We start from the raw sequence: 14,168 nt of genomic DNA, 5'->3' as shown, positions 1-14,168 counted from the left end.
TCTTCAGATTCCGGGTCCTCACGTCCCACCCTGGCAACCACGATTAGCGAAGACCTCACGGTGTTCGAAACGAGACTCCTACTTGAGCTGTTGGAAAAACACAAAAACTCATTTGACTGCATCTCTACCAACCTTGGACAGACGTCTGTTGCAGAACATCGTATTGAGACAGATGGGACTCACATTGTTCGCCGCCGCCCGTACCGTGTGTCGTCGTCGGAACGGAAAGTCATAGAAGAAAACGTCGCGGACATGCTTCAACGAAACGTTATTCGACCTTCCTCGAGCCCGTGGTCTTCTCCTGTTGTTCTGGTGAGGAAAAAAGATGGTTCCGTACGCTTTTGCGTGGACTATCGGGCTTTGAATAGGATTACCCGGAAGGATGTGTATCCGATGCCGCGCATAGATGACGCGCTGGACCGTCTACAAGGGGCTGAATATTTCTCTAGTCTGGACCTGCGATCTGGCTACTGGCAGATCCCCATGCGCGAGTCTGACAAAGAGAAAACGGCGTTTGCGACTCCAGACGGCTTGTACTAATTTAACGTAATGCCTTTTGGCTTATGCAACGCCCCAGCCACATTTGAGCGCATGATAGATACGGTCCTTCGCGGGCTTAAATGGAAAATATGCCTGTGTTACCTTGACGACATCGTCATCTTTTCGTCAAGTTTTGCGGAACATCTGCAGCGTCTGGACGAGGTGTTGACTTGCCTGGCAAAGGCTGGTCTGACTCTGAACACCAAGAAATGTCGTTTTGCTAGCAAATCGATAAAGGTTCTTGGTCACGTCGTCAGTAAAGATGGCATACGCCCCGACCCAGACAAAATTTCTGCTGTAGCCAATTTTCCTCGACCTCAGCAACAAAAAGCGCTGCGTAGTTTTCTCGGCCTGGCGTCCTATTTTCGCCGTTTTGTCCGCAATTTTGCTACTCTCGCTGCACCTCTGAACCAGCTATTAAATTCTGATACCCCCTTCGACTGGAGTGATGGCTGCGAAAAGGCCTTCCAAGACCTCAAGCATGCGCTTACTTCCGCACCTGTATTATGCCACTTTGATGAATCGAGACCGGCGATCCTCCACACCGACGCTAGTGGGCATGGCATTGGCGCCGTTCTGTTGCAGCGCGATGCTCACCACCGCGAGAGGGTTGTTGCTTATGCCAGCCGCTCTCTAACACGAGCGGAGACGAATTATACAATAACGGAACAGGAGTGTCTGGCCGTTGTGTGGTCTGTGCAAAAGTTTCGGCCATATCTCTACGGCCGACATTTCACCGTCGTCACAGACCATCACGCTCTGTGCTGGCTGTCTTCATTGAAAAACTTGTCGGGACGCCTGGGACGCTGGATTCTGCGATTGCAAGAGTACGACTTTACAGTTACCTACAAGTCCGGACTCAAGCATGTAGACGCAGACGCACTCTCGCGGTGCCCACTGATGCCATCTTCAAACGACATGGCGTCGCTTCCTCACACACCGCCATTATCAGTTGCACCTGTCGACTATGCACCGGCTGACGACCGCCGCGACTTGGTCGATCATCAACGAGCAGACAGTTACTGCCAGAAAATAATGGATCGGCTCGCTGGTTCGACACGTTCACCGAATAGCCGCCTACGTCGCCAACTGCGGCAGTTCCAGCTCATAGACGGTGCACTGTATCGCAGAAACCACCACCCAAATGGCGCCACATGGGTCCCAGTTGTGCCTCGTTCTCTCCAGAGTCGCGTCTTGCAAGCTTTTCATGACGACGCCACCGCCGGCCACCTTGGCTTTCAAAAGACGTACGACCGCATTCGAGGTCGCTTCTTTTGGCCAGGACTCTCGACCAGCGTGGTGAAATACGTCGCATCCTGTTCACCCTGTCAGCACCGCAAGCGCTCTACGGCACCCCCTGTCGGTCTCCTCCAGCCTGTTCCGTGTCCAACTACGCCGTTTGAAGTGGTCGGTATTGATTTGTATGGGCCCTTACCGACGACGTCCACTGGTCACCGCTGGATCGTCACGGCCGTTGATCACTTGACTTGTTACGCGGAGACAGCGCCACTTCCCTCGGCTAGCGCTGGCGACGTCGCTGCCTTCTTTTTGCGACACATCCTGCTACGACATGGAGCCCCTCGCGTACTGTTAAGTGACCGCGGCAAGATGTTTCTATCCGAGATCCTTGCCGAAGTCCTTCGTGCCTCTAATACCTCCCACAAAATGACATCAAGCTACCATCCACAAACGAATGGGCTCACCGAACGCTTTCACCGCACGCTTTCTGACATGATATCAATGTACATACGACCTGACCACAGAAATTGGGACGCTATATTACCTTCAGTCACCTTTGCCTATAACACGGCAGTTCAAAGCACTACAGGGTACGCGCCTTTCTACCTTGTCTACGGCCGTCATCCATCGCACGTGCTTGATACCTGTTTCTTTACCGCTCGTGTGTCCACTTCTGCATCGTTTCCGGAACAATTCGTGTCTCGGATCGACCACTGTCGGCGCCTGGCCCGCATGCGCACAGAAGCAAGCCAACAAGACCGAAAAGAACGCTACGACGCTGTTCGCCGGTCCGTTTCTTTCCGACCTGGTGACGAAGTCTTGGTCTGGACACCGGTTCGCTCTCCAGGCCTCTGCGAAAAATTCCTACACCGGTTCCTTGGTCCTTACAAGGTTCTTGAGGCTACCTCACCGGTGAACTATCGCGTCACCCCCGTTTGCGGAAGTTCGGACCGCCGTCATCGTGGCACGGAGATTGTCCACGTTTCCCGCCTCAAGGCGTTCCACCGGCGTAATTCGCAGTAAAACGCGACCAGGCGGCCGCTCTCGCCCCGGGGGGGAAAATATTGTGAGACCAGTGGTAGCCTCGTTTGTGGAAGGTCGGAACGCTGAATGCAATGTCCCAGTGGAATGCCATCTTCACTGGCGCTCGGTTGCGGCCACGGCTTCTTCATCTCTGTATATACTCATCATCACCGATTCTTCTACCTTCTCGAACGATCATCATCGGTAACCTGGTTCGGTCGCCATCTTGCCGCCTTGAGGCTCTGCCTGCGAATAAAGCGGTTTGTGAGTACTGGTCTGCCTCGCCTACCATCGGCCTTACAATATATATATATATATATATAACCGCTGCCACAAACCGTGCGAAATAACCGAAGTGGGTATCAGAGAATCGTTTGGTGAATTCACGGTCCGCTGCTGCGAAAAGAGCGTGATTTGCGGGTAGGCAATTGTACGGTGGGTGTGCTTGGAGACCGAAGTCCTGCCGGCGGGTCGCTTCGGCAGGACGGCTGGCGGTTGAGTTGCGAAGAGCTCAGCCTGTGGAACGCGAGAACAGAGTTCGCGGCCCGCAGGAGTACCGCCAACTATCGGCGGTCATTAGCGTCGATCACAACGCAGTACTTCGATTCACCTCTCCTAGGCGACAGCACCATCTTAATAGAGAATCTCATAAGAAAGGGTATAAGGCGCGAACATAAAGTTACACAGGCGTGAGTAACCGCCCAGTCGGCAAAGCTTCTGACACATCCCGTTGGGGCCAGATTGATGGTGTTCTCGAAACTTAGCCCCGCCGCGTCCGTGGAACGTTTTCCGGCGACGTCATTTCCGTCACAGATACGACGTTGGTGGGGTCTTCCTGTTCTCCTAGAATAAAACACTTTCGTGTTGAAAAAATAAAATGTCAACCTACCTACACCTAGTGTGAAATCTGCCGAAACAGCGAAGCTGTGGATAGCCTGTACGAAGATTCTTCTGAGCTTCGGATTCTTTCGTTATCGTAATGTTACAGTCGTCTTAGCGGCTAATTGTCACAGGATTTGTTTCCAGATAGGTCCGGTAAGTCAATAGTGCAAGCGTCTTTTGCAATCATACTCCGTGCTTAGAAGTCCCTGTATTGCAAGCAGACAGTAATTCTATAGCGTTTACAACTTCACTGTGAATTAAATATCACAAGTAAATGAAACTCGGCGCAACGGTAGAGTTGTCTTGGCGGCTAATTGTGATGTAATTTATTTCGGGATATTTTCGATAATACAAGAGTCAGAGCCGTTTTCTCTAATCCTATTATCTCTAAATATAGGCTTGCTTCACTGTGCAACAGAAAACGTTGAAAAGCTAACCTTCAAAGATCAAGGTTACAATGATCTCCTTACAGTCGGCTTAACCTCTAAAAATAATACATTACAGGGAAGCTATTTTCCAGGGCCATAAAAGCCGTCTTATATTGAAATGTGAAAATTACGGACTTTTTTGCACACCTTTAAAAGTCTTTCTTGGGCTACATAAAGGCAGAAATTTTGGTCTGTCTGTATCTCTGTCCGTCTGTGACTTGATTCAGCCACCCGGCCAAAGTGAAATATAAGCTCTACAATAGCCTTATATGCTCACAGCCAAATCTAAACATCTCCGTCCGGTGTCAGTGTTCATACTTGTCAACATTGTTGAAGAAGAACAAGACATTATGCAAATGTAAGGCATCAAATCCGTACATAAGTGATGTTTTCAGTGTTTCTTTATTAAAAAACTCATAAATCCATCGTTTTGCGATAGCGAAGTAAATACTACATCAACTTCAGAAAACCGCCGCATGCTGTTGCAAGCGCTACCTCCTGGCAGTATTTAAGAAATAAAACGGCAATGGCAACTAAAGGTTACACTAGGTGGGATCCACGTTCCGCTTGGAACGCTCGTTGAGTAGGGCAACGTGTTTCTATAAACGTTCAAGTAGGACGCCTCGATTCACGCGCGTCGCCGCCGTACTGCAACGCTGGCATCGAGGGACCCTACTTGTAGCGGTGGAATGCGGTAAATTTAAATTGACTTTAGCAAACCTCTAGCATGTTATCTTGGCAGGAACAAGACGGGGGAGTAACAATATGAGAGGTGAGCAGGGAAGAGAAGGGAGGCCTTTACTTGGACCGGGTGCCAGCCGGCTATCGTCTTTCGGCGACATTTGCAATGCAAGGAGCAGATACGCAGCCATTTTCGTTGTATATTGGGAGCCCGTTCTTGGGCGGCTGAGAAACCTACTCCACAGGCAGCGTGACACGATATCAGCTGAGACTTTCGTCAAAACCGCCGCTAAAGCAGCTCAGTGGTTAAAAGGAAACAAGCTGATTAGAACTCAAAGGTAGCCACGAATAAGGATGTATATCGCCACTGTGTTACCTAGAGCAGCAGTAATAACGGCTAATTATGTGTTATTCTTTTAACACGAAAGTGTTTTATGCCCGGGTGCACCAAGATCGTTCTCATGTCATATCCGTCACGGAAGTGACGTCACCAGAAAAAGTGCCATTGGCGCTGCAGCGTCCGGATTCTTGCCCATGCCCTCTCGAGCTGTCTGGGTGCTCCGGGAGGTACGTGGCGCTCTTGCCACTGCGCTATCAGCAAGGACGTGAGCAGCTTTACGAACGTGCTTTATGTCCTCCCCTATGACTCATTAGGATGGTACTGCCATCTAGGAGAGGCAAAGCGTAGTAGCGCATCACGACGCACATGAGCGCCGACAGTTGGCGTCTCGATGCCAGCGCCTTCGTGTACGGGAGACGCGCAAGAATTGACGCAAGGTCTGCTGTGGCATTCATGACCGTTGCGCTTCAAGCTTCTGTTCGACCAGTTATACCATTTTTTTCTGCTTACACCATTACAAGGATTGAATGCGTCACTTGCCACAATTATGCCTTCTTGTACAAATGAAAGGTGTCAGAACACTGCCTTGTCTTCGCCATTTTTACACGTCTATCAGAAGTTGTTTCCCGGGCTTTTTGTTAGCCTTCGTTTTTTAGAGGAGATCTATGAGATACATATTGTTAATGTGGTTATTTTATATTTCTAAAGTTGTTAGTTTTGCTGTCGTTTGTATTTTTTTAGTTTTCACAAATTTAGTTGCATGAATTTTTCAATTCATGCTGTAAATATGAATGTGCTGCTTATGCCAATTATGCATTTTTGTGCAAGTGCAGTGCATGACACGGTTTGCCCATTATCGTTTTTTTAATCGTGTTTTCTGCGGTACTTTCTGGGATTTATTCTTTTAGCCTCCGTTTACTAGAAGAGATGTGTAAGATGCATATTTTAGGAACTACGGCCTTTCTTGGGCTATCTTAACCCGAAAATTTCGGTCTGTATGTATTTATGTCGGTCTGTTGCTCGATACAGCCGTCTGAAGTTAATAGTTCGACCACAACGTTTATATAGGCAAAACTATTTCGAACCAGTCTACCTGGGAACAGATGTCATGCCTGTCAACATTGCTAAGGAAAAAGAAAACATCAGGAATATTTGCTGCCAGATATCGATATATAGGTTTTATTTGCACTGCTCTTTTGATTAAAAATACATTGTTTCTAGATTCTTCTGACAGCAAATAAAAAGCGCGCCTGAAAAAAATTTTGGATTAAAAAATGCAAACATACCACGCGATGAGCCTATACCTCGTAGTGGCATTCCAACTTAAACAGTAACGGAAGGTTTCACTAGATGGCGCGAGCAGTGGAATGCGGGAATTTTTAAGGATTAGAATAAATCCGGGCTTATCGTGTGAAGAGCGAAACGGCAGGGAAAGGACGCCACAGATGAATGGGGTAACAGAACACTGGAATTTACGGGGCATGGATGGCAAAATTTAAATTTGTTTTTTTTCCTACATTCTTGGTTTTTCGAAATTCTATTCTATCAATTATCTTCCTCCTTGTCATTATACCGATAGATTTTTTACTACCACCAGTTATGCATTCCTGTGAAAATGCATGGTTGGCCCGTTTTCGTTTTTCAGTAGTGTTTAAATATTCTTTCCAGTCTTTTATATTTTAGTATGTGTTTTTTCGGGGAGATGTATCAAGGGAATGTTTTGGTTTTGGTATTTTAATTTAATTATTTTTATTTTTCTGGGGTTTGGTTTTTAGAAGTTCTGTTCGACCAAATATTTATTTAACACTAAATAACGATTAAGTGTGTCACCACCGCCGATTGGGCAATGTTGCGCAAATGCAAGACTTTACACGTACCTCTCTGTGGGGGTACTCGGCAAAGAATGCTGATTATAAAGAAAAAGAAGTGTAGTGAAATTTGGTACGGCAGATGACAGTCAGGTGGTGGACTCTGTCCCGATGGTGTAAATTTAAAGGCGACAAGTTCAAGACCTAAGAAACAAAATTTTTTCTTTGAAAAAATTGTCAACCTTCCAGCCACACGGCAACAATTGTATAGGCCCTTCCCTTGAAGGTCGTTGCATTCAAACATTTTTCTACCACTTTATTTCTTTGGTCACCATGCCTCAACATGACATCGAACTATTGAAGTTCCCGAGTTCTCGTGGGCTGGATCGTGTTTGTTGTTCGGATTTCATTTGTTGCTTAGGAAGGATTCATGGACTCAGGGTTCTTTGTAATTAGATATAGCCACTTCGGTCAAGTTTTGGTGTGCAGTTTTTGTAAACAGTAAATAACAAAAGGTTAATCCTCAGTGTTAGCCCTGCCCTTCACCTATTCGATGAAGGCAGGCCGTAGCAGCCCTGAACGCTAATCAATTCAGCTATAGAACAATTACATAGAAGAAGCTGTTGAAGTATGATATAGAACAAGCTATAGAAGTATTCTACAAGATTTTAACTGTGATAACATTCGTTAGCCTCTGAGCAGAGCAGAAGGAGCAGAAGGAGGCCTTGAGTGGTATGAAGAACGTCAATCACCGTCTAACGTATTTTAAAGCCACCCCTTACCCCGGCAGCTGCTCGATAGCTTTTCGCCCCCCATACAGCCAAGCTGCAATTTGCTTGGGACAACACAGGCCGTCTGCAAGGTCTTGGGGGCGACTTGGTGCTTGTTGCATTGACTCAGGTCCCACTGACAGAGGACAATTCGACAGTAGCTGGTGCAAATGGGGATACGACCTACGAGGGTACGTTGTTGAGTTCATTCTCTACTGCAGTATTTCTCAATAAAAGGGTATGCCAAGGATCACTTTAAGAGTTGAAAAAGTAATTGGGGAACCCATGATATGTGATAGAGAATCTATGATAAACGACGTTGATTTGTGTTCAAATGTGCGACAATGTTCAAGTTCACTAAAGTCGCCCACATACTTATTGGAAGGCCGCCTTTGGTGCTGATGATTATGATATTGTCAAGCAGTTTACTCTTGCAGCTAAAAGTCGCCGTCCGATGTCCAGCCTTGTAACCAGAGCTTGGAATAAGGCTAGTTGGTATTTGATGCGCAACATTGCTGGCGCTGAGCTGGACAAGGCCAAATAATTGCACAAACCAGTGGTGCTCTGCCCTCATTTGTGCACTTTTTCGTCCCTGTCCCACTCAGCGCTAGCAATGTTTTGAGCCTTTTATGGGTTTGGGTTTTCTGCATGGACGGTGGGCTGTGCGAAAAAAATTCAAGTATATCAGCGAAGTGAATCTTGGTGACTGCGCAAAGCACTGGGGATCGTTCTTACCGTAAATCACCCGTGGCATTGCCCACTCCCGCATGTAAATGAGTGGCAACGCATGTGTACAGTATATACAATTCCAATCCGATCCAATCCGATACAATTCAATTTAATCCAATGAAATCCAATCCAATCCAATGCCCCTCGCGCATGCGCAACACTGTGCACATGGACGCCAAGGGACAAGCCACAAAATGACTATCAAGGGACAAGCCACAAATGACTACAAAATGACTATCATAAAAATAAAATGACGCGAAGCCCTAAAAGAGAAGTTCGTACTGGAATGCTGCAAATTGTTTACTTGTTCATAAAAAAAATTCAGTTGTGAGTACAGCGCGGTGTTTGTAGCCTTCCTCTTCCTCGTCTTTCTTGGGCTGGTTGTTTTTTCAGTATGAATACGTACCAACTCGCCCAAGTTGCCATCTCGTCACTGGTACATCATGGCTTCCAGTGGCTGAGGTATAGAGTGAGCCACTACAATGCCCGCTTTACTATTGTGCATTCCTGGAAGGACGCTTTGCCTCTATTAAACCATATGTCTGATGTCTCTGAAGTTATATACACCGTTGTCTATGCACCATATCTATAAACCACCTAGGAGACTACCGTATGTCGATCAATTACTATACACCGAGATCCTCTGAAGTACGTTTTTCTGCTATAAACAAAGGTACTGTGGAAAGGCTGTACAGGGGGAAATGTAAGGATTTTTCTGGGGAAATACAGAGGCCCCTGGGCCTTGTTAGAAATACCTCCAAAGGATTCTGTGTGTTCCTATGAAATAAAATACTCCGGGATTTTATAAATTTGCTTCTCTGCTACGCACTTAGGCAATGCTGAAAGGACAGTGTTCTAGGGACAGTAAGACCACTTTATCTAGGAGTATGAAGGACCAAGGCCCATTATTAAACATTTTCGCGCGAGTCGTCTATCGCCTTTAATGCCTTTGGGTTTTTAGTTCTTCATTATCAATTCCGAAGCCACCGATTACAAATATCTACGGCAGTAGAAAAAAATTAGCAGTGGCTTAGCTCGGATGTGCCATGATATATGTAGCATGAGCTAGGGTTCAGCTGGTTATACTTAGATTTCCTGGTTCTGTAGAATTAGCTCGAATATCATGCTTACTGCTGGTTCAATGGCACACACAAGATATACGCATTATTTGACACGTATATTTATAAATCGGCTCTTGTGGAGCGTCACCAATCGCCCCAGAGCTAAGCTGGTTCTACCGGCGCACGCTGGTGTTGCTTCCACGCACTAGCCATCGGTTCCACACCCGGCCACCCCTCCCCCGCACGGGGCACCTTGAGTATTCATGGTGACGGTGAGCAGCGACACCGCGGACCCCGAGCTCCCATACATAAGCTGTGTCCAACCGTGGCGAGGTGTTTAAAGGTGAAGGGTAGAAGCCGTAAACGGTGGTCGTCGAGCCTTGGTCAAGCTCCGGCCGATGGTCTTCCTGCCTGTCTACCAGGCAGGGAGCTACGGGACCTCTTTGACTACCACGATAACGTCAAAGGAGAAAGTACCCCCGTCTCCCTGCTTTCCAATGTATCATATGGCATTTTCAACCCCCCCCCCCCGCAAACGTGATCGGCCCCCAAAAAGGGACCGCACCGAAGTTTTCTTTTCATCCCTACCAACTATCAACATTCTGAAACATGACAACGATCCCCGTTTTTTGGTCCTTGAATCAATAGAGAAATCCAAACCCGTCTCCTCCCAGTCTGTATTCCTCGTCTCCAAGTTCCTTGAAGGAATCATTGGCAAATCTTTCGAGGCAAAACAACTACGAACAGGAGAAGTGTTGGTTGAAGTCAAGACGCAGCAGCAAGCCACAAATATCCTGATTCAAACCCGCATGGCAAATCTGGACATCACTGTCACACCCCAGCGCAGCCTCAACACCTCGCAGGGGGTGATATCTCAGCCAGATCTGCTAAGTGGAACAGACGCCGACCTTCTGGAAGGCCTGAAGGATCAGGACGCAACAGCTGTCAGGAGAATAACCATCCGTCGCGACAATGTAGAAATACCAACAAAGCACATAATCTTAACATTCAGCAGTTCAAAACTTCCTGAGCACATCAATGCTGGTTGCATTAGGTGTGGTGTACGTCCGTACATACCTAACCCGCGCCGCTGCTACAAGTGCCAGCGGTTCGGGCACGCTACAACTTCTTGCCGCGGCAAACCGACCTGCGTAAAATCTGTCGCACACGACCACACCACAGAAAAGTGTGACTCTACCACCTTCACCTGCGCAAACTGTCAGGGGCCGCACGCGGCATGGTCCCGCAGATGTGAAAAGTTTCACCAGGAAAAGAAGATAATCCACGTGAGAGTAACCTAGAACATCTCCTTCCCCGAGGCGTGAAAGAGGTTCGCCTCTTTCCCCCTGGGAAGGTACGCCGACGCAGCTCGCCGGGGGGAGAAGCGGCGTCTTGTTTCGGCGGGGACCCAGTGCCGCGAGTCGGACTTGGTCCCACCCCCGACCCCCTCTGGGTTGCCTCAGGCAGCCAGACCCGCCGCCGCACCGCTCGCTGAGCCAGCAGCGGCTGTGGTGGCAACCACGTCTTGTGGGGATGCTGCTGCAGCCACTGTTTCCTTCTCTCCACCGGCCTGAAGTACATGCGAGGGCCCGGAGGAGATGGAGCTGGAGGAAACCGCAGCAGTTCCCACCTCCGCCCCACCGCCTGTGCCACCCGGGCTGCTCCTGACGCGCTCGACGGTCGCGGCCAAAACGAAGGGCACCGCAAAGGGTGCCCAGTCCAAGTCTAGAGGGCCCAGTCCACTGGGCACCCCCTTGCCCTTAGATGACGGCCTAGACGTCGAGCAGTTCTTTCCGGCATGCACCACAGCATAAGGAACGGGCTCCGGCGTCCAGGTCTGTAGAAAAAAATAAAAAAATCTCCTTGTAGAAGCCCCGAAAGCCGACACATTAACACACACATACTCCAGTAGATCTGAACTTCAATAATGGGAAGAGAAAATATCATGCAATGGAACTGCAGAGGGCTTTTAAAAAAATCTTGATGATGTTTATGAGTTACTGCATTCCAATCAGTCAAGTGTCATGTGTATACAAGAAACACATTTAAATTCCAAACATACAAACTTTTTGAATAGTTACCGGGTATTTAGGAAGGGCAGGGATGGTGGTGGTACATCTTCCGGGGGTGTGGCCATCATTGCCCGAAAGTCCTTGGCTTGTCATTCTATCCAGTTACAGACCGGTCTTGATGCTGTTGCCATTCGTACCATAATTTTCAATAGGCTAATAACTCTATGCTCAGTTTACATCCCTGCTAATTTCCAGCTCTCGAGCTCGGATTTCGAGGGCCTTGTAGATCAGCTACACACACCTTTCATCCTTTTAGGCAACCTAAATGCACATAACTCTCTTTGGGGCTTTTCTCGCACAGATGCCCGAGGTCGCCTTATCGAAAAATATCTAACATCCTCGGGAGCATGCCTATTCAATAAAAACAAGCCTACATACCATAATACAGGACACAACACTTATTCACACCTCGATTTGGCGATTGGCTCGGCAGTACTCTTTCCATCTCTTGAATGGGACGTTGGCCCTAACCCATATGGTAGTGACCACTTCCCAACCACATTAATATACATACGTAAAGGCCCGAACAGTTCACCTTCCCATAACAGGTTCAATCAAGATAGAACGAACTGGAGTACATTTACAGAAACATCTAAACTACACCACACATCCATTGATTACCTACACGTTGAAGCAGCTACCCAACTCCTCACGGCGCACATCCTCGACGCCGCCGAAAAGTCCATTCCCCGCGCCTCTGGTGCCCCGCGCAATCAGAGGAGGCCGTGGTAGAATGAGGACTGTAGGCGGGAGCGAGAGGCCCAGAACAAGGCGTGGGGTATCCTCCGTCGGTACCCAACGTCGGGTAATTTTTTGTTGTTCAAATGGGCCAAGGCGTTAGGAAAACGTGTGCGCCGTGAGGCAAAACGAGGGAGTTGGCGCACCTTCCTTACATCGATTAACTCCTACACAGACGCACACAAGGTATAGACAAGAATACGCAAACTTAAAGGACAACATACGCATAGCCTGCCCCTGGTCAGTACAACAGGGGACACACTCTAAGACCAAGCAAACACACTTGCACGACACTTCCAACACGTTTCCAGCTCTGCACACTACACAAGCACTTTCCTGAAACATAAAAATACTTGTGAAAAGAAGTCCCTACATGACAATAACAGGTCAAAATCTGGTTACAATTTGAATTTACACTCTATGAGTTGAGTGCTGCCCTGAGCACATGTAAACCTTCAGCTCCAGGTGCAAATAAGATTACATACACCATGATACAACACCTACACCCAGACACTCCTGAAACACTCCTACACCTATACAATAACATATGGCTTTCGGGGCACAGCCCAAAATCTTGGAGGGAGGCTATTGTAGTGGCGTTCCTGAAGGAGGGTAAGGACCCTTCTTTCCCGCCAGTTATAGACCTATCGCCCTCACAAGCTGCCTGGGCAAGCTTCTCGAGAAGATGATACACAGGAGACTCGTGTACTTTCTTGAGAACAACGGTCTTCGCGAGAGCTGCCAGGCAGGCTTCAGGGCGGGGCGGTCTACAAATGACCAACTAGTAGCGCTAGGATCTTACATTAAAGATGCCTACCTACATAAGCAATATTGCATGACCGTGTTCTTTGATATTGAAAAGGCATATGATACTACATGGCGCTATGGCATCCTTAGAGACCTCAAATCCTTTGGTATATCTGGTAACTAGCTGAACACTCTGTCCACTTACCTATCTTTACGGACATTTCGTGTCAGAGTTGGATCGGCACTTTCAAACGTTCACGTGAAGGAGAATGGCGTGCCTCAAGGTGGCGTTTTGAGCTGTACTTTGTTTATAGTCAAAATGAATTCAGTTCGGAAGGCATTGCCACCAACAATCTCTTGTTCGATGTATGTGGACGACGTACAAATATCATTTAAATTGTGTAATATGTCCATATGTGCACGACAGGTCCAGCTTGGGGCAAACAAGCTTCCTCGCTGGGCAGATCAAAATGGCTTTACGATTAATCCTGGAAAGAGTACCTGCGTCATCTTCTTAAGGATGCGCTGTATCCAACCCGGCCCTAAAATTAAATTGAATGGTGACTTGATTCCTGTAAAAAAGGAACACAAATTTTTAGGCGTCGTATTAGACGAGAAACTAACATTCATCCCTCACATCAGACAACTAAAACATAAATGCCTCAAAGCAATAAACATACTTAAGGTCCTTTCACACCACTCCTATGCCGCCGACAAGCAACTCCTCTTACGTGTCTTCACAAGCTTGGTGGGGTCCCGCTTGGATTAGGGGAGCGTGGTTTATGGGTCGGCAACAAAAACAGCGCTGAAAATGTTAGACCCAGTGCTTTACTCGGGGCTTCGCCTCGCGTCGTGCGCTTGCCGTACAAGCCCCGTACAAAGCCTATACGTCGAGTGCGATAAATGGTCTCTTGACCATCAGCGAACATACATAGATCTTCTGTACGCGTTTAAAATTTCGTCAATAACCCACCATCCTTTCAAACCATTTATTTGTGATACTCTCATGTCCCAACTTCTTCTTAATCGTCCATCTACCTCAGCTCCGTTCTCACATAGGGTGAGACATGAAGTGTCAGAATTATCTGTTGCTTTTTAAGACACCTACAT

This window comes from Haemaphysalis longicornis, unplaced genomic scaffold (assembly GCF_048455015.1).
Source record: "Haemaphysalis longicornis isolate Haplotype H1 unplaced genomic scaffold, Haemaphysalis longicornis Haplotype H1 scaffold_9, whole genome shotgun sequence".
NCBI lineage: Eukaryota > Metazoa > Arthropoda > Arachnida > Ixodida > Ixodidae > Haemaphysalis > Haemaphysalis longicornis.
The sequence above is the reverse complement of the archived record's forward strand: the minus strand, read 5'-3'. Positions refer to the sequence as shown.